The sequence below is a fragment of the Hibiscus syriacus genome, unplaced genomic scaffold (genome assembly GCF_006381635.1).
Source record: "Hibiscus syriacus cultivar Baekdansim isolate YM2019G1 unplaced genomic scaffold, ASM638163v2 tig00113124_pilon, whole genome shotgun sequence".
NCBI classification, from domain to species: domain Eukaryota; kingdom Viridiplantae; phylum Streptophyta; class Magnoliopsida; order Malvales; family Malvaceae; genus Hibiscus; species Hibiscus syriacus.
In genome coordinates, this window is record NW_024063444.1 from 1141625 (window position 1) to 1156647 (window position 15023).

Genomic DNA, 15023 nt, shown 5'->3' on the forward strand with positions numbered 1-15023 from the left:
AACGGGAGAGTATGTATCAAAGTAGTCTAAACCAAACCTTTGAGTGAACCCTTTGACAACTAATCTTGCCTTTTACCGCTGAATCGAACCATCTGGCCTTAGTTTCTTCTAAAAGACCCATTTGTTGGAGATTGGTTTGAATCCCTTAGGCAAGTCAACTGATTCCCAAGTATGATTAGACATTATCGATTCTAGTTCATCATTAACAGCGCTTTTCCAAAAACTAGCATCGATAGATCTTATAGCTTCTTCAAAAGTTTTAGGATCCTCATCTAACAGAAAAATTTGAGCTATAGGATCTGAAATGGAGTCTAAATCATTTATCTCAGAAATAAAGGAAGTAATAAAGTCTGGTCCAAAAGAGGTTTCAACTCTTTGCCTTTTACTTCTTCTAGGCTCAAAATCAATTTGTTCAGAAGACCTAGCAGGATTACTAGAAGAAGTTGATAGAATATATTCTATTTTTGTTTCAATATTTATTCTTGGTTCCTTTAAAGGAAAAGTATTTTCAAAGAAAACAACATCCCTTGACTCACAAATAGAATAATCTTGTAAAAGCATGAATCTGTATGCAACACTATTCGTAGCATACCCTATAAACACTGCATCAATAGTTTTAGGTCCGATGGTGGACTTCTTAAAGTCTGGCAAACCCACTTTAGCCAGACACCTCCACACTTTCAGGTATTGTAAATTAAGAGCGTATCCTTTCCACAATTCATATGGGGTAGAATCTAATTTATTATGAGGAACTCGGTTCAATATATGAGTTGACGATAGAATGGCTTCCCTCACATGTTATCAGATAACCCTGAACTTATTAGTAAAGAATTCATCATCTCTTTTAAAGTTCTATTTTTCCTTTCGGCTATATCATTCTGTTGAGGAAAATATGGGGCTGAAGTTTCATGAATTATGTCATTCTTTTCATAAATATCTTTTAAGAAATTATATCCATATTCACCACCTCTATCAGATCTAACCCGTTTGATTCTCCTATCTAACTGATTTTCAACTTCCGCCTTATAAATAAGAAAGAATTTTTCAGCTTCATCTTTAGTCATTAGGAGATAAACTTTTGTATATCTTGAATAATCTTTTACAAAAGTTATGTAGTAGTGTTTTCTTCCTTTACTTTCAGTGTTTCTAAAATCTGCTAGATCAGTATGAATAAGTTCTAACAACTCAGTCTTTCTATTAGAAACAGTCTTAAAGTGAGGTCTAGTAAGCTTAGCTTCTACACAAATCTCACATTTGTTAAAGCTAGTTGTGTCCAGTTTAGGCAGAACATTCATATTTATTAATTTCTTTAAAGAATGAATATTCACGTGTCCTAATCTAGCATGCCACATATCAATGGATTCAACAATATAAGCAGAAGTGGTAGCTTTATTTTCATTAAATTGAGTTTCTATGACAAATAAACCATTGCTTAAAAACCCTTTCCCAACATAATCACCATTTTGGGAAAGTACAAGTTTATCTGCCTCAAAAACTAACTTAATGCTTGCCTTATTCAGAAGCCCACCACTTATCAAATTTCTACGCAAGGCAGGTACATACAGAACATTATTTAAAGCCAGAGTTTTACCAGAGGTCAGCTTGAGTAAAATTTTGCCTTTGTCTAGTACTTCAGAGCTGCTAGAGTTCCCCATGTACACACGTTCACCTACGATCCCATCCTCGAATTCGGTGAAAAACTCCTTCCTTGTGCAAAAATGCTTTGAAGCGCCAGTGTCAACAACCCATTCCAAACTGTTTTCCACCAGATTGACTTCTGAGACCACTGCATCAATGATCTCATCATCTTCTTCTACAACGTGCATATGTGGCTTGTTTTCATTCTGGCGGTCTGAGCGGTGTTGGCATTAGTAAGCTTTGTGGCCGAGTAAACCGTAGACATAGCACTTGAGCGTCTTTTCTTAAGGTTTGGCCTTTCCTGACTTCTTGAAGTTGGTAACCTTATGAGGTTTTGTTTTCTTGTCTTGATTCCCACGTTTCATGATATTCTTAAATCTAGACTCAACCAAGTGAGCTCTAAAAGATAAATTACTCATAGAATTAGTAAGCTTATCTTTTAAACGGTTGGGTTCTTCAATCTTCATATGGCCTACGAGCTCTTCAAGCGAAATTTCTCTCTTCTTATGCTTAAGAGAGTTGCGGTAGTCAGACCAGGACTTGGGCAGCTTCTCAATGAGAACATTGGCTTGCAGCACCTACCACATTTGCATCCCTTCGGTGATGATGTCAGCAACTAGGTTCTCATAGTCATGGACTTGATCCATTATCAGCTTGTCATCAGTCATCTGGAATTTGAGTCATTCACCGACAACGTACTTCTTGATGCCAGCATCGTCCACACCATACTTTTTATCGAGAGTATCCCATATTATCTTGGCACTCCTTTCTCTAAGGAACATATCAAATAATTTATTTGACATGTGACTGAGCAGATGTCCTCGCATCGTTTTGTTGTCTTTCTCGTACTTCTCGTAGGTAGCGAGTGCAGCAGCGACAGTTGCTAGGGCATCATCATTGAGGACCACATCAACATCATTACCGGTAGCTGGGGTTGGCGTCATGGTAGGTGGTGGCTTGAGCAACACGTAGTCAAGATCAAGTTGCTCGAAGAATATCAGGATTCTTTGGGACCACCTTCTATAATTCTTTCCATCAAGTGCATCGAGCTTGGAAAGATTGGGTATCAGTTTGCTCAAAGGTGTTGACATGATTGCAATATATAGAATTTGTTTCTAAATTGTTGGTAAAATAGACTGCAAAACTACACCATTAGCACTGACTGGAAATATAAACAGTAATTAAAAGGAACAGATTCGTAAACCGTGTCATGGTATAACCACTGCCTTAGAAACGAATTCTCCCCGATGTGTGTAATCGCTGCAGTAGGCGGACCGTCCCCCGAGGTTAATACGGTCGCTCCGAATTCTGTACACCCGAAATCGGAGTGGACTGCCGGTGGTATTGCTCTTCTTATCGGAAAGCACACAGAGAGAATATTTAGAAAACACTTGGAGAGTGAATTCTGAATGTTGAGAGTTAGTTGAGAAGCTGAATATAGCCCTCTATTTATAGGCTAGAAATAGGGTTAAAATCGTCTATAAAATTTCAGGATTAAATCTCTTCTTTTGTAAAAGCTGAAACGTCTAGATGAACCTGACTAAAAAATAGTCCAGGTTCATTGCATCATTATTCAGCTGTTATAACTCTCGAAATTATATCATGTAACCCATGGAATTAAATCAAATAACTCTTGTAACTCCTGATATTAACAATTTGTCTCCTCTGTACAAAGTTGGAAATCAGTCCAGATATATCTTAACGTTTTTTATTTAATTTAGGAAAAGTTGTTTAATTTCTGATAACTCTCATAAACCAGCTGTTATCATTTGAATTTAAACAGTCTTCAGCAGCCTATAAATATCAGTTGAAATATTTCACATTTTTCCATTTGTTTCTTTTAAATAGAAATTCCTCAAGAACTTTCTCTTAAAAGATAGTATCCGCGCGTACATGTCGAAGACACGTATTACCACGACTACGGGCCAAGCCGAGCCATGCCGTGCCGAGACAAGACAGACGGCGGCGGCGTTGCTCGAAAGTCCCCCTTGTTCTCTTTCACTCAACAAGGAAGTGGGAAATCCAAACCATAAATACCCATTCCCAATAGTATTTCCAATACTATATGGGATTGAGCATTATCAACAATGGAAAACCAAACCAAACTTATTAAATCAACCTTGTCCGGCGCCATTAACAACCATAGAAAGTAATTCAAACCATACGTCGGTAACAAGTATGCCCCTACAGTTGCTGCTTCAATCTCATGTGTTTCCATTGTAATCCTTTTAGTATTAGTTTCCCTCATTTTTAATCACATAAAATCCCACTTTTCTCTCCAAAAGATGATCGTTTTCGTCCAAGTTTACCTTTGGATTTACTTCTCCATCCTTTGCCTCGCTACCCTCGTTACTGGGCTTGAGCCATTGAAGTTCTTCTACGTCACTTGGCCCTCCACCTACGTCGCTCTGCAGGCAGTTCAGACACTTGGATATGTGATTTACTTGTTGATCCTTTTGATGCACATGGTTCTTGTTGAAGTAAAAAATTATATGCTAAAAATAAAATCATGAAATGAATGAACTGCACAAGAACTCATTCACAAGTGACCCTGCTTAAAAACTTGGATTCCGCATGCTAAAAGAATAAACATACCAACATATTACATACTTGTTCCCCATGAATTAAACAACCTTTAAATGAATCATGGTCGAGTACAATGCATGAGATCATAGATTAAGAAGAAGGAAAAAACTCTTGAATTTATAGACTTCATTAGGGGTTATCAGTGGAGTAGTTCACCCACTAGCCGTACTGAGGACTGCTAATAAAAAGTTAGATGGATGTTTCTTTGGCATAAGGAGTTAATAGCTACTTTTTTTTATTAAATTTGGGATCTGTTTAAAACCTTTCTTAGTCATTTACAACATTGAAAGCCGAAAATGGATTCTTAGATTTATTGTTCTAATATATATGGGTGAAACGATACAAGCTTCACGGTTTCTAGTCCTAGATTCTTTTGACGTACCACCACTAAAGCTTCCAATTCCATTTCTTTGTTCTACAATCTCTTGAAATCCAGCTTCATTGGTTAAAGCTATTTTGTCGAACATCGAGTTAAGGTAAGGGATTTAGATGAAATGAAGCCCAGATTCATATTTAGGTATTCATAATAATATGATCTAAAGTTCTTGGAGTCTAATGATGATCGACGATAATAGTCGATACGATGGTCGATCAGACAAACTATGGTTAGAATCTGAATTGGTGCTTACGTGATTCAAAAATTAATTAAAAATCAAGTCAATTAACAATTAAAGAGAAAAACGATCGAGTGACTAAAACATGATTAGTTCAAATGTTCAGTAATTAAATAAAATAAATTAAAATTTAATGACCAAAATAAAAATAAGTTGAATGATGAAAATTTTGATTTACTCATTATATTTAACCTATGAATAAGATGTACATTATACTAATTATGATATAATTATTTAAAGAAAAAATATATGAATAAAAATAACTTTTATCTCATTTTAATTAAAAGAACATAAAAAAATAAATTAGCGTGGTTTAAACAAACAAGAGTACAAAATATATATATCAGAATTTAGGTACTTTGAAATGAAAACTTAAGCTTGTACTGATGCATGTGGGAATGAAGGGAAATGGTGACAGCCTTTTTGGCCCTCAAGATTTTATTTTAGGTAAAAGGTACTATTTTAGAGTATTGATAGTTTATTAATTAATAGATGTTAATAAAATTGGGTAAAGAAAACAGAAAGAATACAAGAAGTTTAACGAGGTTCAGCAATATGCTTACGTCATCGGTGCCTTAGGCAGCGCTAGAATTTTATTCAATTCAATGTCTCATAGGTTTAGGTTACATCTGCTTTTATAATAAATAAACCATGTTACATATTTACAATAATAACCATGTACCGTATCGCGAGGCTACACCCCCAACCCACATAATCGTAACCCCCACTATGAGACTTTCTTTGTAAGGACAGATGATGTTCAATTCGCTCACTCTGCTCCATCCTTTGTCCTCTTTACCGGTATATTTATGAGCCATACCTAACAAATCTCCACCTTGGTGAATATCATGCCCCTTAGGAAACATTCAATGTGGGTTGGATTACCTTACTTCTTTAACAACTCGAAACATTCAACAAGTCCAAGCAATGCATGAACTTGTATGTCGTAACTGGCTTGGTGAACATATCAGCGGTATTCTCATCAGTATGTACCTTCTGAAACAAAATCTCTCCAGATGCAACCAACTCTCTAATCTTGTGAAACCTTACATGAATATGCTTAGTTCTAGCATGATATACCTAATTCTTAGCCAAGTGAATAGTACTTTGATTGTCACAAAGCAACTGAACTCCATCTTGTTGAACACCCAACTCATTCACTAAACCAATAAGCCATAAGGTTTCTTTTACAGCTTCAGCTGCTGCCATGTATTCAGCTTCAGTTGTAGATAATGCCACAACAGATTGAACAGTAAACTTCCAACAAATAGGCCCTCCACTAAGAGTAAATACATACCATGTCGTAGATCTTCTATTATCCAAGTCACATGCATAGTCTGAATGCACATATCCTACAACCAAAGGATTATCCCGCTGACTACCAAAAGCAATTCCATGTCCCACAATACCATTTAAGTACCTAAAGATTCACTTGACTGCTTCCCAATGTTGCTTATCAGGTTTAGACATGTACTTACAAACATTACTAACAACATGAGCTAAATCAGGACGAGTACATACCATTGCATACATCAAGCAACCAACAGCATTAGAATACGAAACCTTTGCCATATTTTCAGCTTCCTTATCTGTCTTAGGGCACTATTCTGATGAGAGCTTAAAGTGATTCACCAATGGAGTGCTCACTGGTTTTACGTTGCTCATCATAAACCTTTCTAGCATTTTCTCAACATAACCCTGTTGAGATAGCCACAGTTTGCTTGAGTCTTTGTCTCTGCAAATTTTCATTCCAAGAATTTTCTTTGCAGCACCTAAATCTTTCATATCAAATTCCTGACTCAATAAAGTTTTCAAACCGATAACATAATCCATGTTCTTCGCAGCAATTAACATATCATCAACATATAGAAACAGAAAAATAAAAGAACCATCATCAAGGCTCTTAACATAGACACAATAATCATAAGGCTCTTAACATAGACACAACAATCATACTCACATCGCCTATAGCCAATCTTGATCATATAGGAGTCAAACCATTTGTATCATTGTCTCAGATACTGTTTCAACACGTACAAAGATTTTTTCAATCTGCATACTAAATGTTCGTTTCTAGGTTGAATGAAACCTTCAGGCTGCTATATGTAGATATGCTCCTCTAAATCCCCATGCAAAAAAGCAGTTTTAACATCCATCTGCTCTAAATGCAAATCCCAACTAGCCACCAATGCAAGTACTGCTCGGATTGAAGTGTGTCTGACCACAGGAGAAAAAATTTCATCATAATCAACTCTTTTCTGCTGTGAAAAACCCTTTGCTACCAAACGAGCCTTGAACTTCTCCCCCTCTTTTTCTGTTACTGTTGGTTTCTTCTTATACACTCATTTGCAACCAATAGGCTTCTTACCCTCAAGAAGGCGAACTAACTCCCATGTGCGATTGTGATTCAAAGACTCCATCTCCTCAACCATGGCAGCAATATGCTTACGTCCTTGGTGCCTTAGGCGGCGCTAGAATTTTATTCAATTCAATGTCTCATAGGTTTAGGCTTCATCTCCTTTTATAATAAATAAACCCTGGTACATATTTATAAAAATAACCCTGTACCGTACCGCGGGACTGCGCCCCCGCACCCTCAACCCACATAATCGTAACCCCCACTACGAGATTTTCTTTTTAAGGATAGATGATGTTCGCTTCGCTCACTCCACTCCATCCTCTGACCTCTTTATCGGTATATTTATGAGTCATACCTAACAATAGTTTTAATCCATATAATGTTATTTTTTTGCCACAAAATAAAATATTGGAAACCAAAATACTTAAAAAGATAATATAAGTCAAAATAATCATTTTGATAAATATTAGAAACTAATTTTGATATTATGTTTTTTAATGCATTACAATAGGTTTCTCTACTATGATCAAATTGTTGCAAAAATATTTGACAGGAATAATGTGAGATAGTATAGTTTCACTCGAATAGGGTTTGTTTGTTTTTTGTAATTGGTTTTTCGGAAAATATTTTTCTCATTTTTTAGTATTTGGTTGGCGAAAGGTAAATGGTCAATGTAATTCATTTTCTTGGTCAACTGAATTTCATTTACATTTTTTGGAAAATGACTTACGGTGTGATTTTATGTAAGTCATTTTATGAACTTTTCACTTCAAAGCATAATCACTTCAAATACTATTATTTTATATATTTAATATTAATATATTATTTTAGTATCATTTTAATACAAATATTAATTATTAAATTATATTTATTGTTAGAATTATATTATTATAATATATAATATTATACTTTTATTTTAATAATATATAATAAATTATTAATAAAATTAATTTTATTTATAAATTGCATAAAAACAATATTATAGAATTATTTATTAAAATATACTTCTTAAAATATAATATTATTATTTTAAAATAATAATTTTTAATATTTAAATAATATTATTATTTTAATAAGTAATTAATATAATTAAATAATATATTATCTTATTTTAATAAATAATTAGTATAATTTATAATCATTTTATTTTAATAGAATAGAATAATCTTAATATTTTATTTAATAATTATAGATATAACATTTTAATAATAATATTGACATTATTAAATAAGGGTAAATTAAAATTTTCATCATTGGACTTTACAGTCTCTCCTGCTTTGCTCACTGAACTTTAAAAGTTTTAAGTTTCCTCATTGAACTTAATACATTGGGTTTTTGTCACTGAAATTTACTCTCTCTCTCATATTTTTGTCACTCCACCATTAAATAGTTAACGACGTTAAAAACAATGTTGTTTTAAAAAAATCAGCAAATGACGTTGTTTTGCATCTGTATAACTGCTCATTTTAACGTCATTAACTATTTAACGGTCGAGTGACCAAGAAAAACCTAATTTATTAAGTTCATGAAGGAAATTAAAAATATTTAAAGTACATTGAGTGAAATAGGAGAGAGAGTAAAGTTTATTTACCAAATTTGTAATTTACCCTAAAAATAATATTAATATTTTGTTAGTAAATAATATTATTTATTGTATTTGATGTCTATTTTTTAAATGAGTATTTGATGTTTATAATAAAGAATTTTCAAAAATTTACTAACTAGTGAAAAATGAATTACACAATATCATCCAAATAACGTAAAATGATTTTTAAAAAATATTTTTAGGGGATGTAATTCATTTTCTAAAATTCATTTTTCGAAATCTTTTTTTTAAACAACTGACTCTAAAAGTGATTTGGACAATGTACTCGCGTTGACTCAACTCGGATCTGGAAAAAATATTATGTGTTGTTTAATGATACATTATTAAATGACTTCGAATGTTTTCTTATGTAAGAAGAGAAGGTAGTCGTTAATGCATTTAGGCAACTTAAGTAGCATGGACATAACTATTCTAACTATGGTTTAGAACTTATTACAGTGATCTTTACCTTGGAGATTTAGAGACAGCATTAAATTATGTCAGATGTGTTCTTATGTAAGAAGATAAGATAATAATAAATAACTAATGTAATTATATAAATGAATTTTATTGATTAATAATAATAATACCAAAATCATTTTGACATACACAATTATCTTACGTTTGCTATTGACTTTATATTTATATTTTAAAAATTAAACTATAATTATATAATTATAATTTATATTATAAATAATTAAAATACAATTATACTCTATCCATAAATACATATAAAATTTTAAAATTTATTATACCCTCTATCCCACAAAATTTGTTTTTTATTGACTTTTTAAAAGTCAGAATTTTTAAACTTTGATGATGATTATTTTAAATATTTTAAAAAATTAAATTTTATAAAATATATGTTTCAAAAATTATTTAATAAAAGTTTTTTAAATATATTTTTTCATATTTTTATCAATAATAAATTTTAAATAATAAAGAGTCAAAGCTAAAAATGACCTAAAAAGTCAATAATAGATTGTTTTAGTGGGATAGAAGGGGTATAATTTTATCCACGTGTAACCATTAAATATGAACAGTAGTAAAGGATTGTTGTTCTTTTTAGAAGTTTTGAATTCGAACAATTACGTCCACATAATATATGCATCATCAAGGGTTAAAAAACATTCTAAATATATATTATCCTATAAGCATTTCAGCTATTAAAAAACCATATTTTAACTTTTAAATCATTGGTAATTTAATTAACCAATTTATGACAACAAAATTGATCATATCTTTCGAAAAGATTCAAAAAAAAATAAAAAATAAAAACACCCCTTTGCCATCCTTCAAAATTTAAACCATTGGTGTGGAGGTTTGTATAATTGGAAGTATAAAAAAAATCATCATCTATCAATCAATAACATGAAAAAGGTTACCACATTTGAGATGTAACACCGGTTCATGCAATCATATTTTCTTATTATAAAACCGTAAATAAATCTGTCTGTTGACAACCTAAAAAAAGAGTAAAAAATAGTTTAACATCAAAATATTGTATATATTTTAATTTACCGTTTTTAAATTTTTACATTAACATATTTAAATTAAAAATTATTGTTATTAGTTGTAACTATAAATAATATAATAATCCATAAAATCTTAATTCAATGGCAACGTTAAAGTTATGGAATTCTTGATGTTTTATGTTTAATCTCATTGTACATGAATTTCATGAAAGAATTTTTTTAATATACATTTTATTATAATCTAGTTATTTTTTATAATAATTATTTGATTATATATTATACAGCTATAATTATAATTATTACTTAAAAATATTATTTAAAGAAAACAGTATAATATACTAACGAAGCACAAACTCAAAGACGACGGAGATATTTGATGTGAATTTAAAAATAATGTTGCGGCGGCTAACGATTCCCCAAATCTCAGCGCTGCTAGTCACTCCTCCTGGCCCTTATATAAAGAGAAAATAACTTGAGTGACCGAAAACGTCTTATAATATATGATTTTAACTAATTTTTTTTATTTGCAAAAATAACCAACGAATTCGTAACTCGATTTCGAATTCGCAACACGAACTCTACTTTCGCAACACGAACTCCAATTTCGCAACATAGTTTCCGAATTCGCAACTCGAATTTGGAATTCGCAACACAGAAGTCGAATTCACAACTTGAATTTGACAATTTCGCAACACGAATTTCTTTTTTGCAAATCGATTTTTAAATTCGCAACACGAGTTTCGTTTTCGCAACAAGATTTTCTAATTCGCAAAGCGAGTTTTAATTTCTTAACATGAATTTCGTTTTCGCAACTCGATTTTATATTTCGCAACGCGAATTTAAAATTAGCAAATCAATTTATAATTTCGTAACTCAAATGTTTTGGGTATATTCCCCTAAATCACAACTCATAACATAAACCCCTAAATCGCAACTTTGTCCCATCTCCATCTCTCACTCTCTTCGGCGACATCCGTCCCCATCTCCGGCGACCCCCCTCTATTTCCATCTCTCACAACCACCCTCTCACAAGCATTCATTGCCACAAATGGAAAATCAACCACCGAGGGTTAGTTTTCTATTTTGAAATTTTTGTATTATTATTAGATAATTAATCATTTTCATAGATAGATTAATCATTTCACTTAGATTGCTTAGTAAATTCATTCGGTTGCTGCCAAACAGTTGTTTAGTCTTTAACCCTGTGAAGTTAGTATTTGGTAAATAGACTTACATTATGCCATCGCCCTTTGTTTTTTGGTTGAAGTAATGCATTTCATTCAAGTTTCAATTTGCAGAAGAAGAGTAGTTTATGAAAGAAACTTAAATTCGCAATACGAAAATCACAACTCAAAAATGAAAATCGAGTTGCGAATTTCATTTTCGAGTTACGATTTTCGTGTTGCGAATTTAAGTTTCGAATTGCGAATTCGATTTTCGAGTTGCGAATTTGATTTTCTTGAAAATTTAAGCACTTCTTCTACGCACAACACTTATGCTGAGAGACCTTGAACCTGCACTAAACCTATATGTTGTCCTTTTTGTTTATATATGCTTACTTCTAGAATGTTATCTGATGCACTATGATAGAATAATGACTTGGGTGAATACCGGGCTAGTTTGAAAGATTAATATCATGCTTGTTTATTGTGTATAATTTGTTTATTGTGTATGATAGAATGTTTATATATCTAACTTAGTATTTTTATTGTTTTTGTTAGGAATTTTTTTCGGCTCCATTGACTTTAAGGAATAAATTAAGCCTAGCCACTACAATTGCGTCGACACTTACACCTGTCCAAAGAAATTTGTTTGAGAAAACTTGTTTCGGGCCATGGCTGAAAGTACAACATCCAAGTGGAGATGCTTTGTTGACTCATTTGTTTCTACAGACCATGACTAACGATCTACCTGAGGGGATACCACGTGGCGATGAGGAGATATGGTTTCATTTTCCACCAGCGTATACTCGTTTTGGGCGGGAGGAGTTTTTCTTGGTCATTGGTCTACGTTTCGGATGACACAATGAATTAGGTCTGTACACTAGACATATTGTCACCCCATCATGGTTATTTCATTTTTTTCCTGACCTGGCAAAGGTGATGGCCACTTTACACGTCGATGATTTGAGCAGATTACTTCTTAAAGATGGTTTTACTCAGATGGATGACCTTGATGTTGTCCGAGTATGCCTTTTACTACTTTTGTATGCCGACTTTTTAGCAAAACAGGGTAGACAGCCTGTTTGTAAGGATTTAATATTATTGGTAGATGACCTAGATGCATGGAACGTGTTTATGTGGGGTTCATATATATGGAAAGCTACTTGGAAGAAATTGTCGTCTGCCTTTGAGGACCGTCGTAGTTTGTATGGATATGGTTCCAAATACACTTTGACAGGCTTTATTTCGGCCTTTAAGGTAAGAATTATTTAATGTTTCCAAAATTAATTATTTAACAATTACTAAAAATTAATGTTTGTGTATTATATTGTAGATTTAGATATTTGAGGCATTTCCCAGCATGTGTACTTATGCCATCAAGAATTCAAATGATATTCCTAGGGCTATTACTTGGAAGAGGATCCGATAGTTGAATTGGAATTAAATACTACCATATATGACGATCGATGATGTAAGTAAACACAAATACTACCATATATAAACAATTTATTACTAGTAGACGTTTGACTTTATATAGGCTTTTATATTGTTAGGAGGCAAACTATCCATTACAGACATTAATATCCATAGAGGTTGAGGTTGCCATTGATTGGTGGCAAACTAGTAGGCGTTTTTTTTATGGGACGGGTGATGAGCACCCCCCAATTTTTCATCAAGTTGATTCTCCACTTCGATACCGAGATCCATCACCTCATCGAGTCGATTCTCCACTTCGACACCGAGATCCATCACCTCATCGAGTCGATTCTCCACTTCGACACTGAGATCCATCACCTCATCGAGCCGATTCTACACCTCGACACCGAGATCCATCACCTCTAGCCGACTCTACACCTCGACACCGAGATCCATCACCTATTCCATCACATCATCGAGCCTCTTCTCCACCATCACCTCATGATAGGCGACCGACAAAGATGCCACGATATTTATCTTCTCGTTTCCTACCTTCACGTGATAAGTTAACTGATTTACGTGATGAGGTCGGTGTTTTACATGATGAGGTCGTTGCTTTACATGATGACAATGGTGCTTTACGTGATGTGGTAGGTGATTTACGTGGTGAGGTAGATGTTTTACGTGATGACAATGGTGCTTTACGTTGTGAGGTAGTTGTTTTACGTGATGAGGTGGGTGCTCTACGTGAGATTGTTTCATCGTTGCAGAATGAGGTGCGTATTTTACGCGAGGAGTTTGTTTAATTTTAGAAGAAACATTATAAAAATGCAAATAACCTTTTTTCGACATTATTTATTTATTTACTGATTTATGTATTAATTTATTTTTAGAGGTCCGATGATAATATGTTACATGATGACCACTATAATTCCGAGCCAGACCAGTCATCTCTCTTCAGATATATCGATATCGTTTTTCTTGCACGACGAGGTTCACGCATCAGACGTCGTGGACATGCCATTACGTCTCCTTTCACCCCAATAGTTCCAAGACTGCGTAAAAAGAAGCCTGATCCACTTACCATTGTTCAGGATTCACCTCCCATTGTTTATGATTCACCTCTCATCATTCCAAAGGCCCCTCCCATCGTTCAGGATCCACCTCGTATCGTTCAGGATCCACATTCCATTATATGTAGACATATTGGTAAACCCCCTCTTGTGCTCGATATTCTGGATCCGATATGGCCATTACCATTCCTCAGCACGAGATATGCACACTACCGGACACAGTTAAGGATAATATCGTTTACGCTAAGACCGTAGTTGATTTTTATCTACATGAACGGAGCAAGGGGTGCCTCACCGACATATGCAAAATCGACAATATACATTTGTTTCTTGAGCGGTCTTGGTGGGGTGTTTTATTAAGGGTTGAAGATAATGGCTATTTCAAATGGGGGTAAGTATTATATTTTTTTATATTGATTTTGATTATATTTTTAATTTATTAAACTCACTGATATATGTACTTTTTTTTATAGAACAACATATTGATGCATGGGTAACACGACTTCTGATTTTATGGAAATTGAAGAAACTCAAAAAGACGCGATGAACTATTATGCCTTCGTCTTTTCACGCAGCTCACTTGCAGGATCAGAGAGACGCTTCATATGCGTTAGGTAATGACAAAGCTATCCTTTATCCTAAGTGGTGGGAGGTCAATAAGGTTAGTATTTATTTTTGTATATTTAAAGGTGTTCATCAAATTTATTTGATGTGTGCAGTTAAAGTATTATTTATTTAATATTGCAGGTGTTTATCCCTATTATGGAACGTCATCATTGGTTTCTCGTCGAGCTTCAGCTCCCATCATTGAAGACGATAGTATATTACAGCATGCTGAATTACATACCATTGTCTGCTTTGAAAGATATGATTTGTAGGGGATGGACATCTTTTGTCTAAATACTTGGATGAGATTACTTATTGGACTAATTCAGGAAACAAGAAGCCGAATAAGTTAAAAGTTATAATGATGAAAGATGAGACAGCGCCACAATAAGCTTCAATAGCTAGAGGGGATTGTGGTCCGTTTGTATGCATGTGCTTGGAACGTATGACGAGAGGAGGCAAACAATTTCTACCTCCGATAGATAGAGATAGAGGTGCAGTAGGGTTG